General features: G+C 38.8%; 1 protein-coding gene across 1 annotated transcript in view; it reads right to left on the reverse strand.

Moving 5' to 3' along the window:
* GPR63 (G protein-coupled receptor 63) overlaps window positions 1–12,463 on the reverse strand; it is a 37,586-nt gene extending 25,123 nt beyond the window's left edge. Inside the window, exon 1 of the mRNA XM_023759761.1 lies at window positions 12,284–12,463. The gene's annotated coding sequence lies outside the window, so the exon portion shown is untranslated. The remainder of the gene's footprint in view (window positions 1–12,283) is intronic.
* Between the last annotated feature and the right edge of the window lie 463 nt (window positions 12,464–12,926).

The raw sequence follows: 12,926 nt of genomic DNA on the forward strand, positions 1-12,926 counted from the left end.
GAGCGTCGTCCCGATACGCCAAGTTGCAGTTCACCCACACACAAGAAGCACCAATGAATGCATAAATAAGTGGAACAACAAATTGATGCTTCTCTCTCTCTCTTCTCTCTCTCAAATCAATAAAAGTAAATAATAATAAAGATGCTAAAATCCTTGGCCCTGTCACATGTAAATATAACTCATTACATAGCAAATTCCAATAAACATAAGAGATATATGGAATTACAGTAGTCCTTTCTTATCCACAGTTTTGCTTTCTACAGTTTCAATTATACACAATTTCCCCCTAAAAACATTAAATGGAATATCCCAGAAATAAATAATTCAAGATTCCGCACTGTGATTTTACATTGCACACTGTTCCGTGTAATGTGATGAAATCGCACACTCTCCTGCTCCATCCTTCCCAGGACATGAATCATCCCTTTGTCCAGCATATCCTCGCTGTATGTGCTACCTGCCTATTAGTCACTTAGTAGCCATCTCAGTTGTCAAATCATTTGTTGTGGTCTCTCGGTGTTCATGTTCAAATAACCCTTATTTTACTTGAAAATGACCACAAAGCACACAAGAGTAGTGATGCTGGCAATGCCAAAGAGAAGCCATAAAGTGTTACCTTTAAGTGAAAAAGTGAGTTAGTACAGTAAGGTATTTTGAGAGGGGCGAGCAGAGGCCACATTCATTGTGGGGAAGCACAGGACTTGGTTGGAAGGTCTATAAGGAGGATTCTCCGAAAGGTCAGGGGCCTCTGAGGGGCTCTGAGGCAGCCCCTACCTTGACTTTTCCAAACAAGTCCGATCCCCCGGGTATTTTACTAGAATCTTTATGTTTAGACTTCAAAACGTCCTTGCTTACAGGACACATGTGTTTCCTCAAGGATGCTTACCCTGCTGATAGTATCTAATAGTTAATTTTAGTTCAAGCTGTTGTTACAATAAAAGCCAAAGGCGGCAGGCAAACAGGGCTACTTGGTGGTGAAGCCAAGGAGTCCCTTAGCCTCTTTCACAGAAATGTGTCAGAGTAATCATTCATCTGTCGTTCAGGGTCTGCCGGTCAGCCCTGGCAATTCATATAACTTTTCTTACAGTATATTGTTATCATTGTTGTTATTATTAGTTATTGTTGTTAATATCTTACTGTGCCTAATTTATTAAACTTTATCAGTTACGAATGTTTAGAAAAAAACGTAGTACATATAGGGCTCAGAACTACCTGTAGTTTCAGGCGTCCATTGGGGGTCTTGGAACATATCTCCTGCAGGTAAGGAGGAACTACTGTACCAAATGTTCTCATGAGTGAAAAGCTAAAAAATAATGTAAGAGAAGCAGCAAAGAGTTAAAGATCTTTCTGCTCTTGCTATAGCATTTCAAAATACGATTGAAGAGCAGCATTGACTCATCCTCAGAAATAATGGCAAATCAGTTTTGACCTTGATTCACTGCCATGGTCAGGATAATTCTGGTTAACTTGGAAAGACTCTGAAAAATCTAAAGGTCATATTTAAAATACTTAAGAGTCCAAAAACTTATGAACTAGACTTTATTTTAGTATTCAAAATGGCCACCAGATACGACAGAGAAAAGGTCAACAGTAATCATGTGCCAACGGATGGCACTTGCATATTTTGCTGTGATCCTCAGTCTTCAACCATACTATCAATGGATATTATCTAAATCTTCGACATAAACTTTTAAACTTGACTTATACACTCAGTTCTATTTATTTCTTTCCTTCCCTTAATAGTTATTAAGCACCTGCTCTAAGCCAGCTTCTGACTGAGCAAGGCATACAATGAAGAACAAAACAGATATATCTCCTGATCTTATGTAACTCACAGCTCTACCGGAGATACTCATTGTGATGGTTAACTTCACATGTTGATGTGACTGGAATACAGAGCACTTGGATTAAACATTATTTCTGAGTGTGCTTGTGAGGGTGTTTTGGATGAGATTGGCATTTGAATTGGAAGACCGAGTAAAGCAGACTGCCCTCTCAGATGTGGATGGACATCATCTAATCTGTTGAAGGCCTGAATAAAACAAAAAGATGGAGGAAAGGAGAATTCGCGCTTTGAGCTGGAACAAACCCAGCTACCCTCGACCTGTACTTACACCACCAGCCCTCTAGTTCTCAGAAATACACCCTAGGCTTTCCTGGGTCTCCAGCTTGCAGATGGCAAGTCATGGGACTTTTCACCCTCCATAAACATGTGAGCCAATTCCTTATAAAAACTCATATATATCTCCTATCAGCTTTATTTCTCTGAAAAACCCCAACTCAGCCCTAACCGGTTTGGCTCAGTGGATAGAGTGTCAGCCTGCGGACTCAAGGGTCCCAGGTTCGATTCCGGTCAAGGGCATGTACCTTGGTTGCGGGCACATCCCAGTAGGGAGTGTGCAGAAGGCAGCTGATCGATGTTTCTTTCTCATAGATGTTTCTAACTCTCTGTCCCTCTCCCTTCCTCTCTGTAAAAAATCAATAAAATATATTTTTAAAAAACCCAACTCATACTAAACGTACATAAACATATCTAGGGACATAAAATAACCATTGGTATACACCATGTTGTGTGTGCTGTGAAGAAAAATTCAGGATGCTCCAAGAATAGAAAACAAAGGAAACATAATTCCTCACATATATGTGTCCATATTTTCTCGCAATATTCTCTAAATCTATGTTTAGTAACTGTACATTATCCACTCAAATGAGTCTTAAAGTACCAGGCTAAAAGCTAATATATTTTTGTCGTGAAGTTACAGTTTATTTTGTATTTTTGTTGTGTTTTGTTTTGTTTTTTTTCGTGGGGAAAATGTAGGAGTAGTAAATTATAGGAAGTAAGAGGTAAAATAAACTCATAATGACAAGAAGCAGGAATCTTTCATTGCAAAAATAAGTAAAATTTTCCAAAATGTATGTGGTCTTGAAGAAAATCTTCTATAATGAAATTGTTGATAAATAATTTTAAATTCAAGAAAATGTTTCTACTAAATCCTGTTACTGAGAAGAGTTCATACATAAAAATGATTGTCTCCTAAAAGCCAACCTTATTTCCATTTGTATTATTTCTAAATTTTAATTTTCAATCAAGTTTGCAGGGCATACAACAATGGGGAAGACTCATTCTAGTAAAAGGGTTACACAATTGCCATTCAAAGTACTACATAGATCACTTCCCAATAGTCACCCTGCCTCCCCACACAAAAAATCATGCCTTAGCAAAGAAATGTGGTTTTCTGTTTGTTTGTTTTTTTAGCAAAGAAATGTTTTAAAGAAAACCTGCAATATTCACTTTGAACCTTCAGAAATGGGGAAAAGATCAAGATGAAAAATGGCTTTAAAACTCAGAATGCAAAAGAAAAACTATTTCCTAAAAAGAGCACAGAAAATAGTAAAGGCTTAATTTTATAACATGTATAATTATCACCTACTAAATAAAATAATTATCCAGAAGTAATCAAGTTAGTCTTTTTTTAATTTGGATTCATTTTACCACTGTACCTAAGTTTTTATAGCTAATCTACAGTAACTAAGTACTGAGAGCTGTAAATGCTAAAGTTCTTAAACTCTTTCTATTTTAACTGATCATCACAACTCAGCCTAAACCATATATCAAAATCATGTAGGGTTAAAGGAAAGAAGTTGAATATGTTACAATGATAAAAGGAAAAAACTAAAAGTTTCTTAAGATGTTTACCAATATGTAACCATTTGAAAAAAAGCACAGAATTCCTCCTTCTCAAAAATGAACCTACCCAGAAGAGCCCTGCAGTTTGCCATCTTTTAACTTACTTTTGAGAGTATAAATCTGGGCAATGAAGCCCATGGGTGGTTTTTACTTTCCCTACTACCATTTTAAAGGCAAAGCACAGAAATCTGAAGAAAGAAAAACATATGTAACTGAATGCTTTAAAATAAGATGCCTGCACTAACTCACTAAAGAGCAAAACATAAGCCAAATACTAAATGAGTGTAAACAAGATGATGCTTAGGGCTTACGAGGAGAGAGTGCTAATACCAATACCCAAACAGAGATTTCAACCCAAACAGAGGAAATTGGTAAATTATAAAATCAGAATTAAAAGGGGAAAAGAAAAGTAAGCATTTGCCATCCTATCTTGACACATACATGTCTGCTTTTTCTCTTCAAACACCCTAGAGTGGTTAGCTAAGGTATGCACATTAACCTGAATAACAAAAGTATCTTATTTTTGTAATCTCAGAAACAAAGTAGTTTCTTTAGTATAGTTAAATGTAAATCATTTGAGTTAGGATTACAGAATTATAATATTTGTCAGAAGAACCCTACAGCAACCAGGACATTAAAGGGCCACATTTGCTATTAAAGGTGAACAAGAAATAAATTCCTTTGTGCCAAAAAGAAAAAGAATTTCCCTCCCAAAATGTATAATAATAAAGTAGCTCTGAGATTAAGAAAACAAGCCAAAAAAAAATGTCAAGCACAAATTTTATTTAAAATGTGCCCAGGTCAGTAGAGCAACCAAACTAGTAGCAGAAACAAAATGTTTTCCCCCTCTGAAGAAATTTGCCTTCATCTAGGCCTGAAAAAATTACCATGAAGTTCTGAGGGAAGTGACCAGCTTATAATAATAATAAAAAAAAATCACAAAACCTCAAAATATTTAAGCAATATTTTTTCTAAATGTTAAGAGTTCAGGAGTTGGCAGCAAAGGGCAGAAACAGAATATTTTTAAATCTTAGCTATGACTATACAGCAATTGTGTATGCATCAGTGTCAGCACATGTGGGCAGGAGGTCAGATGGCAGCACAGTAAGGAGACTGAAAGTGAAAAGGGAAGAACATCCTCAGGGCTTACTATCACCTGCTGTACCTGTTTAGGTGGAAGTAGATTTACACCTATGACTGGGCATGAATGAACAGGTGCAGAGGCAGAACCTTACAGCTGAGTCTTTGTCAATATTTAGGGTACTTCAGTTGGATGAAGCCCTAGTCCAGTGATGGCGAACCTTTTGAGCTCGGTGTGTCAGCATTTTGAAAAACCCTAACTTAACTCTGGTGCCGTGTCACATATAGAAATTTTTTGATATTTGCAACCATAGTAAAACAAAGACTTATATTTTTGATATTTATTTTATATATTTAAATGCCATTTAACAAAGAAAAATCAACCAAAAAAATGAGTTCGCGTGTCACCTCTGACACATGTGTCATAGGTTCACCATCACTGCCCTAGTCAGTCATGTCTGGGTTCAAATCCTATCTAACTCAAATCTTTCATATTATACTGACCCACCAACTACAGAAGGTAATTAAAGAAGACTATTGATTAAGTGTGTAGGTTTTTTTAAAAAAAATGTATTTTTATTGAATTCAGAGAGGAAGGGGGAGAGATATAGAAACATCAATGATGAGAAAGAATCACCAATCAGCTGCCTCCTGCACACCCCCCACTGGGGATCAAGCCCACAACCCAGGCATGTGCCCCTGACTGGAATAGAACCCGGGACCCTTCAGACTGCAGGCTGAGGCTCTACCACTGAGTTAAACCAGCTAGGACAGCGGTTCTCAACCTGTGGGTCGCGATCCCTTTGGCGGTCGAACAACCCTTTCACAGGGGTCGCCTAAGACCATCCTGCATATCAGATATTTACATTACGATTCATAACAGTAGCAACATTACAGTTATGAAGTAGCAACGAAAATAATTTTATGGTTGGGTCACAACATGAGGAACTGTATTTAAAGGGCCAGAAGGTTGAGAACCACTGAGCTAGGGCAAGTGTGTAGGTTTTGTATTAAGCATAATGAACTGCCCTGAAGTCAATACAAAACATCAATGCCTTTTATCACTACTCAAAAATTCTACTTCTAGGGCTTTATTCAAAGGGAATAACCATAGATGTGTATAAAAACTGAACTGTAAGATACTTGCCGTTATAGAGGAGAGGGGAAAAAAGGAAAATCTGTCTGATGTTATGTTGGCATATTCCCAATAAATTATGATACATCCATAAAATACCATTCAGTATTCAAAATGTTACAGAAGATCATTTTGTTATATAGTTAAAGGTAAATATGTTATATTAAAATTTTTATATGAAATGTGATTCATCTTTTTATGAAAATTAGAAATAGATATAATACAATGTCATTTTTAGAAATTAAAATATTATAGTACTAGTAGCCCTGCATACAAATCCATGCGCCAGTAGCTGCCCAGAGGCTCTCTGTGGCCCAGAAGCCCATCTGCGGTTGGGCATAGCACACACACCCCCCCCCCCTCAGCCTTGTCACCATGGCGACAAAACAAGCATTCCGCCAGGCCGCCCATGCTGCCCGCTCTCAGTGGCCACCACCACCGCCACCCCATCCCCCCCACTGGGGGACTCCGGCAGGGCTGAGAGGACTGGGAACCGCTATCTTGTGGCTATGGGAGCTGCCATCTTTGTGACAGAGTGATGGTTAATTTGCAATTAGATAGGATTTCTCTATATGTATCTAAAAAATATACACCAAAATGTTAACAATAATTACCTCTGGGTATAATTCTCCTTTTGTTCCTCTTTGTTGTTTTTGTTTTGGTTTTTTTGCTTGTCTAAATTTTCTATACTAAACATGTGTTACTTCCATGATAAGAACAAATATTTAATATAGCAAAATAATAAAGATTTGAAACCTTACAATAGCAATTATACATGAAATATGGATACAAAAATGACAAGTTCCCAACATCATTATACCTTTAAATAGAAGCAAATTTACCCAAAGCCTATCATGGAAAATAAGGGAAACAAATCCAAAACTCATAATATATTAAAGAACTCGAAAATTCAAGAGAAGAGAGAATGTTTAAAGAAGGAAAAGGTGGGAATGAGCTGAAAAAAATTAAAGAACAGACTTTCTGCTAGTGCCGGATAATGAGAAACTTTAAAAGGCATCACAGACTGGGAAAAGGTAATCAAAATAGAGCAGGAAAACAGACTGGAGGAAATGGGGAAAAGTAAGCTAAAATGATTAAAAGAATAAATTTTATTAGAAGTAATTTTATTAGGTAAGCATTTTCCCCTCTGGAAGGCAATGGATGCTATGCCTGGAACTGCCCCTTTCCACATCAACTCCCTTTGAATCTACATCCTTCCAGGAGTAACTTAGATTAAAAAACAAACAAACAAAAACCTGCAGCAGACACCCTCAACCATATACTATCCCAACACCTGGCATAGATGTTAACTGAATCCTACATAACTTCCAGTTGAAACCCTTATTCAGACCCAAACATCAAGCATCTTTTAAATGCCTATAAATGTTCTTTCTCTATTACCCATACATTTATTTTTGTTGTTTAAAAAAAAAAATAGGAAGAGGTGACAGCAGCTCCCTTCAGAAGATAACAGCTAGAATAAAGAATCAATTCTTTTTTTGTAACACCTCCCCAAGGCAAATCCTTATAAGTGTTCACATTAAAAAAAAAATTGCCTACAATATTTTTCAAATGTTCTAGTGATAGAGATAAATTTGGCTAAGCCAATTGAGAGAAAAATAGTTAAGCAGCTTTGCTCAAAACCTCAAAAGGCATGTAAACCTTATGACTATAATGACACATAATGGTTTCAACTGAAAATTATCTAAGAATCGACTAACATGTATGCCAGGTGATTGATAGAGTATCTGGCTGGGGATGTTTTTTAATCTAAATTGGGCCTGGGAAACACTGAAAATAGCAGTGTATTATTCATTTCAATAGGTGAGCACTAGATTATCCTCCTGTAAATATACATACACTCTTGCCCAAGACCTGAAAACTATAATAAATCCAACTTTCCAACTCTTGACTATATTTTTAATGAACATGAATGACCTTTCCCAGTATATTAAGCTAGAGTTTCATGCTTGAATTTTCTGAATCTTCTGTCATATAGACAGAATGGAAACAAATTACTTTTACCAATCTTGTCCATACTTACTGGCATAGAAACTAAACGGCACTTTATCCTATGTGTCAAACTCTAAGACAGAAACAGCTTGCTGTCTGTCAGCTTCAGAAACCATTTTTTACAAGCATGGCACACTGCCTCAAGCCAACTAAACACTAAACCATGTTGGGCTGCCCACACTGCAAATTATTTGGAATGTTCTCCATGTTCTGTGGTTGCAAAAGTACCTATTTCGTGGATTATCCAGTTCAAATTCGGGCCACATCTGACCTTAAACAGAAAATTCCCAGGAAACCTGAAACTATAATTGACCAAGATCCCATCAGTTCTGCAAGTCTGTGATCTCAGGCTCAGAGTAAAAGCATTTCACATGTTATTTTTTGAGACCAAGAGACCCAACATAAACTCTGGGAAGCATGTTACTATTTCAAGTAAACAACAAAGAAATCACCATAAATATATACATGTCATAGCTTCCAAAAAATTGCTACATGCATTAAGTAACTGGCATTTGTTGCAAATATACACACATTTCTGCTAAATACTTAGCAAATGAAAGCAAAAATAAATCTAAAAATTATTTCATTTCTAATTTTCATACATATGCTGAAATATAGCAGATTCAGACGTAGAATGCGGTAAGAAATATCTCAAAGTTTGAATTGTAGTGATTGGAGCCTGTATTATAGGTTTGTTTGTTTTTCTCATCCACTGAGCAAGTTTATTGTAGAAATTGTAAATATATTATAGGATTCTGCAATTAATTTTTTAAATTAGATTTAAACCTCTTTCAGGACAGAGAAAACATCTGACATTGAACATCTTTATATGCTCAGTCTTTAATAGAGTGCCAGGTACATAGTGAGTACTCAAAAAATGTTCTAGCTATCTATTGCTACACAATAAACCTCTCCTATCTTAGTGGAATACAACAAGTTATTTATTATTATTAACAACTCATAATTCTGAGGTTGAACATTCACTAGATGGTTCCTACTCAGTAAGAGGTGGCTGAGTCATCTCACACACTTGAGATGTTTTACACATTCAGATGTCTTGCAGTTGATGCTGGCTGTTAGTTCAGTCTCAGTGGGAATACCTACAAGTGTCCTCTCCATGTGGGATGGGCTCCCTCAGAGCATGGTAATGGGTTTCAATAGCTAAAGTCAGAAGAGAGAGCCAGAAAAAAGCTATTTCTTGTTTTCTAACCTTACCATGTAAATTACATAGCGTCCCTTCTACCACATTCTATTCTTTAGAAGTAAATCACTAAGTTCAGTCCCTAGGAAAAAGGAAGATAATTAGTCTCCACCTCTTTATGGGACAATAGCAAAGAAATTGTGGACATTCAAAATTACCAAAATAAATATTTGAGATACGAATTCTGTTATCCCTCCCTTATCTTCAATCTTCCAATCTCTACTCTCACTGCTCTATCACTTACAAACACACTCAATTTTCCCACAACTTCAAATTTCCTACCTAACACCCTCCAGGCAAAAACTCCTCTCTTGACCCTGTATTTCCATGTAACATTAAATTTCTCCTTCTATGCTCATCCAAACTTCTTAAAATTTTAATATAGGTATTATTTTTCCAAGCATTAATGGGTACCTCTTTCAAATCAACTAATTAGGATATCATTTCGCAAATTGGAATATCAAAATGTTTCTAAGGTTTGCATGTCTTTGAGGTCTATTCTCTAAGCCCAGACCAATAGGGAATGACCTGAAGGTGATTTCTGAAGTGTTAAAAGAAGAAAACTACATTGACAAGCTAAATTTTACCTAAGGATTCTTCTACTGAAGGTTAAGAAAGGCCCGATTCAATCATTCACTGATGGGATAATTCAATCCATTTCAATAAGTATGTGATTAGCATTGTTGGCACATGGCTACCTGGTCCAAGCTTTGTGCAAGAACAAGAACATATTGGAAAACATAATATTTTTAACTGATATTGATGAAGATGCTGAAGAAATGACAAGCTCTATTTTTAGCTTCTGATCTTTTAGACCTGCTGTTCTCAGTGCATGTGTATTATCAAGTCCCTGAAGAGTTTCCCGTTATATATTTTTATTATTATAATAGAGGCCTAATGCACAAAATTTGTACAAGGGGCTCGCAGCTGCGGTGGCTGCCTTGGCCCTCGCAGCCCTGGCTTCGTCCGGAAGGTTGTCCGGAAGGATGTCCAGAAGGTCATTCGGCTGTCTGGTCTAATTAGCATATTATGCTTTTATTATTATAGATGTTGTTATATATTTTATATATATTATAGTATATATTATAGATTCTGTTATATATTTTATATATATTATCCATAATAAATATATTATTTATTATATATATTAGACAGATATAGCTAGGGATTTTAGAATACATATTGTGATATATATATACATTTAGTTTCAAAAAGAATCATTTGCAAGGCAATCATCTCAAATCAAATAAACCATATACAAAATCTCAAGGCACTCATATCAATCAATAAATTCTGGGAACTAAATCACATCTACCTTAGAAACCCAAATTCTTATTAAATACAATACTTACTTGCCTGGAGTCTAGCAAACTTAAAGTAAAATGATAACTGCAACTGGGGTTTTAAGTATGTGACTTTTCCAAAGCAAATTTTTTAATAAGAATGTTCAGTTTGCTGAAATTTTTCAGAAAATGCTTGAGATTGTGAGTTATTTTCATAAAGTTTCAGTTCTGGTATATTTGACAGCAGAGTGTCAAAACTGTGCTCCGTTATGAAAATCTATATCCCAAATAAAATGCTATAATATTAATGGTTATTCTGGAATAATTATCTTTCAAAACTTCTCCACTGCAAACAAGATGTTACCCACAATATTCCCTGTCTATGTTGGTAGTATGCATTCACACACAAAATTATATGTAGAGCATAAATGCTCATCTTGATTAAGTACTCGATTAAATACTTCATGATACTCTTTTCTTTAAACAAGTCCCCACATTCTATTCTTATTTTTCAAAATAATCTGGATGATGTAATCAATTATGTCACTAAAACTTGGGCTATACAACAAACACTTCACAAAATGCAGGAACTTTTCATCAGAACCTTTGATTTGTACCGGACATCAGGCATACACAATATAAGTGAAGAAGACAGAACCAGGAATAGACATTTGTGAGAAAATGGGCTCCAGTCACCCACAGGACACATGGGGGGGGGGGGGGAGAAACTTACCCATTTGCATAATAAATGCACTTACATATTAGATTTCACCAACTAATTACATGTATTATATACCTCATCCCAGGGTAAAAACTGTCAGAAGCAATGTCAGATTATACAAGAAACATCAGGTTTTATGTATGATTCTTAGAAACAGTACTCCTAAAATTAGTTGGAGCCTTCTAATCTAAGACCATGAAAATCAACAAGTAAAGAGAAAATCTCTTTTAAAAAGATATGGTTAAAAACTCATCTTACCTCGCTGATTAAAAAACAAAAACTGCCTATCTTCTACAGGGCTACCTGTATGTCTAAGTGTGGAGACCAAGTCTAACTACTCAATTACTCAATCAGGGACTAAACTAAAGGATCACTTTGAAAATTCGGGTCAGCCCTGGGGGGTAGATTTCATAAAGATGTATTGTTGGGTGTTTTCTTTCTTTCTTTCTTTTTAAGCACCCTGAGCCTACAGGATTATTTTTCCTTTAAAAAAAAATTATATATATATATATATATATATATATATATATATATATATATATATATACCAAAAGCTAAAAGGGGCGGAGGAGGGAGGACGAGAAAATCAGGCGATGCAGAAAACCAACCAAGACAGAAAAGACACCCAGCGCCCGAGCTCACCCACATGCAAGAGGACACCCTGGGAACTGCCGGGGCTCGCAAGGAGCCTCCCCACCCGGGCAAACGAGGGCACTTTCACCCCCAGAGAGCGATGCGCCGCAGCGTAAAAGTTCACGAGGGTTCCATCCCCGCCTCACTCCCCGCGCTCAGCTCCGGGGATCGAGCCTGCGGGGCAATCGGGCTCTGGGAGCCTCCCTGCACCCCCCTTTCCTGGAAGGCCCGACGCTCGGGCGGCAGGGGACGGGGCCGGGGGCGTCGGGAGGCCGCGCCGGGGGCGCCCGGGGAAACCGAGTCCCGGCCGGGCCCCGCCGTGCGGCGCTGGCGGCTGCAACCAAGTCCAGCCGCAAATATCTCCCCGAAAACCCAGCTTCCTCCGCACAACTTCGGTCTCACCAGCCTCCTTCATCGCCACCCACTCCGCCCGCCCGCCCGCCCGCACCCCCTCCCCAACGCGGCGGATCCGGGGCTCCCCCCCGCCGCTGCGGTCCCGGGTCCGAGGGTCCGAGGATCCGAGCCTCACCTCGTACAAAGGGCTGCGCGCGGGCGCCCACAGCGCGCAGGGAGCGCGGCCCCGCCAGCGCCGCCCGGAACTTTCCTGACATAGCACTTCTCTCCCCGCCGCGGAGAGCCGCGCTCCCGGCAGGGGAGGAGGAGGAGGAGGAAGAGGAGGAGGTAGCGGCTGGCAGGCGGCGGTGGCCGGGGCTGGAGCAGAAAGTGGGGAGCGTCGGCTGGGAGCCGCCGCCTCGCGATCTGCCGGGGTTCCCGCCCCCGGGGTAACCAAAGCTCGCTCTTAAAGGCGCCCGCGCGTTTTAGCCCGGAGGTGAGGGGGTGGAGAGAAAGGGGCGGGGGAGGCAAGTTCTGAGCGTGGGGAGCAGACGCAGAAATTCCGGAGGCCGCCCTGGGGGCCCTGCGTTTGCCCTTTCCCAGCCGCTTCCCCAACTCCCCTCGAGGTCTGGTGGCCCCTTAGCCAGGACAAAGGTGTGGTAAGTGCTCCAACCGGCACGGGGGCCACCCTTGCCCATGGCTTGCGCTCCCCATCAAAGCCCTTGAAACCTTGCCCATTCTCCTAACTGCCTTCTCCTCTTTAGGGTCTCTTCTTCTACATCCCTCCCTCGACACCCCCTCCCTCGCAGAAAAAAATATTTATTTTTTTTTTTTATTTT

The sequence above is a fragment of the Myotis lucifugus genome, unplaced genomic scaffold, assembly GCF_000147115.1.
Source record: "Myotis lucifugus unplaced genomic scaffold, Myoluc2.0 scaffold_161, whole genome shotgun sequence".
In the NCBI taxonomy this organism is placed as follows: Eukaryota; Metazoa; Chordata; class Mammalia; order Chiroptera; family Vespertilionidae; genus Myotis; species Myotis lucifugus.